Raw genomic sequence first — 6,000 nt, forward strand, 5'->3', positions numbered from 1 at the left:
CACTTGCCATTTCTCAAAAAGAATGCAGTGTGCTAGATAAAGCCATCAAGGCATGTTTTTAAATTAACGTTTTACTTAACATTTCTAATTTTATGAATAAAACTGTGCCCATGTGTCATCTGTTGCTTCTCAAGAAGCCGTTACTCAGTGACACCGCTGTGTTTCAAAGGAAACATTTTTATAAGGGCTGACAAAACATACACTAATATTAATGGGATATCAGTTAAAAGAAAAGATCAAGTACTGAAACTATTGTCTTTCTTTTATAACCTGTTTAAGTGAAACGGAACTTTCAGAGGGATCACTGAGATTTTTTTAAAATTTAAGTATATCTACATTTACTGAATAGTTCATGGAACAATGTAGTTTTAAATTGATGCATTTCCAATGCATGTGTCTTTAATTTTCAGTTTCACAAATGAAGAGCTTCTTCTCCTAAATGTCTTTTTTCATCGTAGCGTATTTTGGTAGTACTAATGTTTTCAGAGATCAGGTCTTCATTTGTACTGATTAAAAAGATACAGCTATGATATTACATCCCTAACCAAAATATTCTCAAATCTCTTAAAATATTAAGGTCTCAATGCATCTTGGAGGATTAGAACTAGAAAACATAAGGAGAGGAAAGATAGTTCTAAAGCAGTTTTTCATCACAACTAGATAGAAGCAAATGTCCAATTTAAGTTGGGTTGAATTAACAAGTTTTAATGTTTATTTGGTATGAGTATGTGTTGTGCGGCATGATGAAGCATAAATTAGGTGAAAAGACAAGGTTTTTGTTTTGAGCTGTCTCTTCATCATTTTTAATAAGAACCAAAATGCTAATGGTGGGTTTTCCATAGACATTAAAGAGGTGAGTAACATTAGTTTCAGTTTGGCCCAGACAATACAACGTGGGAGGAAAAGATGCACACTAGAATCTGATCTCATAAAATGTTCAGCAGTTATGATTTTGAAAAAAGAAAAGTTAATAGTTTATTATATTTCCCTTCACCTAGCTTGTTTTTAAAAAGAAACCAAGCACATTTTCATAAGAAAATATTCAGTCCACAGTTTTACTTTCCTAGTTAGTGTTTAGCATTTCTTCTATATCTTTATTTACAAAATCCTTTGTCTCTTGGAGCACTGATATTCACAATATTAACTACTGAACAAAAGTGTGCATGTCTTTATTTTTGTTCCAATATATGAATTAACTAGAAAAGGCAGATTGTCAGTTTTCAGTTGCTAAATATAATGTCGATAATCTGAATTGCCATAAATTATCCTGACAATTAAACATGCAGGCATAAAACCATGACAATGTTTTCTACAATATATTTGTGAAAGTATTTTCAACTCAGTGGGGTTAATCAGTGCATCCCTAGAGGTTATTATTATACTTCAATAGAAATTTATCACATTTATAATAGGGTTTAAGTTTAAAAGTTTAAAACGTATGTACTGAACACGATATTCAAATTCCCCTAATCAGAAAGAATAAAAGCAATGTCTGGTGTTTCCTACTTATATAAAGTATGTGTTAATAAAGTCTATCTTATGTGGAAAGTTATTTGCTCTCTTACCATTTTAAGAATCAAAGTGGCCATAAAATTCATATAGAACTTTAATTTTCTCAAGGTTTTCTCTTTGCATTTTGAACTTGACTTTACAGGAATAACTGCCACAGAAAAATAAATAATGTAAAAATTACAAAATATTAAAGCTTATAAGTAATGGAAAATTTATTCCACCTCTTATATCTGTGATAATGACCATTAAGCAAGTAAATTGAAACTTACTTTTCAAAAACCAAGATTTTCAGAGTTAATATTTGACAGGATTTACTAAAGAGACATGTTTCTTTTACCTGTTGAGCTGTATGCTTTGATGGATGCCCATGTTCCTTTAAGCTCTTGACTAAGTGGAAGAACTTTTCTAAATTTGCAATTACAGATCTTCTTGCTATGCCTTAAACTGTCTGCCTACCTAACTATATATTCATTCACTCAATGAATATTAAGTACATCTTATGTATCAATTTCATTAACCTGTTAGCATTTCTCTTTGTGTGTAACTTTCTTGGCACTTCACTCCACAATGGCAAGCTTAGCAGGGTAGCTGAGCTCTGATCAGCTCTACTGAAAGGGTCTCCAGCTCTGTGGTCTCATTCATGAACAATGAAAATGCTTGCTTTCTTTCTACCTGTACTAACCATCCATTAATTCAAGACATTTGCATAAAATACTTCGATAAAGCCAATTTAACTTCTACCGACACACTGATTTGCATTAACTGCATTAATTTATAAATACAGTTTTTAAAGTGCATCTTTAGCAATATCTTACTAAATTTTGATTCTAATATTCGAACTGCTAGTTATCCCTTTATCTTATTGATTCTTTGACTTCCATACTGAAAAGAGAGGTGTTTCTTGGTCTACTGTCCGGATGAACAGAAGTAAGTATTACAAATCTAAGTTTAAATAGCCAACCATAACACAGTGATGACGATTTCAATGTTTTAACATATCCACCCACTGTTACTCTCCCTAATTCAGAATTAAAAAAAAAAACACAACAAACATAACAAACTCTAGCTAACCTTTTCTCTTAAAGAATTTGTAATGTGTTTTGTGCAGCAAATACTGTAATAGGAAATCCAGAAAGTATATGAGAATGGAATTTTTTTTTTCAGTGTTACAAGTCTGTTTTAAATATCCTTTTAATAAAACAAGTAAACCTTGCTTCTGTCTCCCCCTGCTCCTTTGGCTTGGTGCTCACTCAGAGTAAGCGACCTGCTGCATTTGTCCCCTGTGGATATTAACCACGAAGGGCCACCCTAAGAAACCGTATGAACAGGATTACACCATAGTGGATACAGCATGGTGAATACAGACAAGACACGGAGCTCCCTTGTCTCAATCTCTCCCAACCGTCCATCCCTTTCCAGTATTCTCTAGTTACCTCATCACAAAAGGCAGCTGAGTTCTCAGCTAGAACAACAAGTTGTGCAGCAAATCTCAGTGATTCAGCCAAGTAGCAAACAGGGTCATTGGCTTAGTTGGAATTTCAGTTGCCAAGCAAACTAGGAATCCCTAGCCTGGGTCCAGCGACACGGATAAGTGTTTCTGTTTTTTTGATAGAGAATGAAAATGACGCAGAGTATAATTGATCGGCAGGATACTGATCACTATCCTTTCTTCATTACCCCAGTTTAGGTACCAGAATCTAAGGGCTCACTTATATACGCCCAGGGGCCACCAAGATCTCCATTTTCCCTAAATGCATAAAAGGCTAAAAACAGCCTTCTTTCCCAGCTCCATATCGTGGCTGCTGCTGCTTTGAGTACCATATAAGTCACACTGGGGGTTCACTCTTTGCCCTCTCCCCTGCTTTAAAGCCGGCTGCGGTGAAAGGCTGAGAACTCCAGCTCAGCACGGGTCCATCACAGAAAAAGCTTCACGGACCCAGTCCCAAGCCTTAAAGAGAAACCGTGCAGCCGGAGCCTCTTGAACTCATAACCCCCCAGGGACGTCCGCTTCCCAAGGGAGAGCCGGCTTCCCAAGCAGCTTGAGAAACTTAACCGAGATCCCAGAAAGCAGGCGAGGTATAGCTCGGGTCAAATGGAGCTCTGAGGCGACAGCCTCTTTACCTGCAAAGTTGCAATCTTCTGGCTGAAGAGGGATCGAGTCAAGGTCGGCGGTGCGGGTGCTTGGCCGGGTGAGAGCACGCCCGGCAAATTCCAACGGGATTTCCTTAGTCTCCGCCGAGTTTTGGAGCATTCCAAGGAAAACGCACGAAGCTGGAGCCCACGCAGCTGGCACCGAACTGGGCGGAGTGAGGATGCTCTGAGAGTGATGCCATGGGAGGCGGGGGAGGGGAGGCCCTGGAGGGGGAGGTGAGCTCCCGGGGAAGAGAACCTCGCCCACCCTCGCCCTTACGGACCCCTCCGGATAAAGTTAGCGTTCCCACGGCTGTCAGACGATGAACCCGGAGGAAGGCACCCCTCCCTCCATCTCCGGCGGCAGCCTGACTCGGGGTCCGCACAGACCGGGTTCGGAGGGGACCACTCGTGAAGATGCGCGTCCCACGCACCGCTCTGCCTGGCGGTGGATGGGACACGCGCGAGGGCAGGACCCCGGCTCGGCTGCCCAGGAATACCCTCCGCCTCCCGGGGCCAAATGTTTGGGCTGAACCAAGTGTTTGGGGGCAGGCGAGCTCACCACAAACCAGCGGTCATCCAGCCCTGTCGGTGGCCAGAACCCACCCAGTGATCCTGGAGGCGAGCCAGACACACCTCCAGGCTCCGGGAGAGCTCTGCAGGCTGCCCGACTCCAGTTCGCGTCAGGACCCGGCTTCTGAACACCCTGCTCCCACCCTAGTAAACAAGCACCCGGGCGGCAGGTCGCCTGACTTGAAAAAGTAACCGCCACCCTCACCCCGTAACTCTCAAAGCTTCTCCCACTCTGGCTCTTCTGGGGTCCCGGCACCCGCTCTCCCGTCCTCAAGGTGTCAGACTTCCCCTGCAAGATCAGGCGTCTGCGGCTTGCTACTAGTGTCAACAATGGAGACGGTCGCAATGAATAAATGACGAGGCAGCGTTCCACCCACCCTCATCCAGCTCTGTCTTTGCAACAGGCATAGGAAATCAGTAAGTTTCCAAATATTAACTAAAACCCCAAACGCGCACCAGCCTAGGAGCGCGAAGTTCGGTGGCTTCAGGTGGGATGTATTGAGAGACAGAGAAAGAGAGAGAGAGAGAGAGGGAGGGAGGGAAGGAGGAAGAGAGAGAGAGAGAGAGAGAGAGAGAGAGGGAGAGAGATGCTCCCATCAGCGTACTGAGATTTCAGGATAAAAGTTATCTTTTGGCAATCACTTTAATGGTCACACCTTAGAATTAGATCGAAGTGTTTAGAGGAAAAACACATATATCGGCCAAGTTGGCAATAACGTACTTGCTTGCCACTGCGACGCGGTGATTCCCAGCTTGTCACTCAAAGAGGCTTGGTTGGTTACGACCCAGGGACTGGAGAGTCCATTTGTGAAATAGAGAGTGGCGTCCACGCGGAATCTTAGCTAGCGATGAGCGATTACCCGACTTGACACCCTCGGGTTCTACTTGATTCCTTTTATCTTCCAAAAGCCCTGGGGTGAGCTGCTGGTCGCCTGTTGCGTCCCAGCAGATGCCTGTTCCAGCTTCGCGCTTGTGCAACAGATGAGTGGCAACCCTTTCTTCCTGTCCCAGCCACACGCGTCGTTGCACCTTCTGGGAATCAGTGCTCTGGCGACTGCTGGGAGGACCAGTTTCTTCCCAAGAAATATTCCCCCAAGGGAGTCAAGAATAGGCAGCAAGCGGGACCCCTACGCAGACTCCAAAGGGCAACATTAGAGAATTTCCTTCTTGGCTGTCTTTTATATTTTCCTCCTAAGTTCACAAGAGTTGAGGGTTTTTTTGCTTGCTTGTTTTCTTTTTCTTTTTGAGTATTTACATGAGTAAAGAGGGTATTGCTAGAGATCACCCCCTGGGGTGATGTGCATGCTGCTTTTTTTAAAAAAAATCACTTTTCTTATTTCTAAACTTTTCTTTCTCTCTAGCTTACGGCTCTTCTCATGGGTTTATCTCAAGCCCAGGCTGGACCCCTGTTGTAAATTTCTAGGTCATCTCCTACAAATACTGAGGTACACAGAAGCAAACGTGGTTCCTATAATATCTCTCCAGAAAATTAATTAAAGGCACAAACAACAAAGGGATTCCTTTCTTTCCTCAAATCTCTCTCTTTTTACTTCTTTACCACAAAAGTACTTTAACATTTTTAAACAGTTTGTAAAATGTTTTATGTTAAACAATGACATTTATGAAATATGCAGGAACACATGTATCTGTAGACACGGTAATGAACTTTATAATAAATACAAATCTACTTTCTGCCTAACAAGGGAGGGGGAGGGCAGTATATATGAAAATCTATTTTTTGCAATGGAGCAGTAAATATTTTTGTATTTTTTTATGAAACAACTT

General features: G+C 41.9%; 1 protein-coding gene across 1 annotated transcript in view; it reads right to left on the reverse strand.

Annotated features, from left to right (window-relative positions):
* Nucleotides 1–5,015, reverse strand: part of TRPC4 (transient receptor potential cation channel subfamily C member 4) — a 153,445-nt gene extending 148,430 nt beyond the window's left edge. The window contains exon 1 of the mRNA XM_060079796.1: nucleotides 4,937–5,015. The gene's annotated coding sequence lies outside the window, so the exon portion shown is untranslated. The remainder of the gene's footprint in view (nucleotides 1–4,936) is intronic.
* Between the last annotated feature and the right edge of the window lie 985 nt (nucleotides 5,016–6,000).

The sequence above is a fragment of the Mesoplodon densirostris genome, chromosome 17 (assembly GCF_025265405.1).
Source record: "Mesoplodon densirostris isolate mMesDen1 chromosome 17, mMesDen1 primary haplotype, whole genome shotgun sequence".
Lineage (NCBI taxonomy): Eukaryota > Metazoa > Chordata > Mammalia > Artiodactyla > Ziphiidae > Mesoplodon > Mesoplodon densirostris.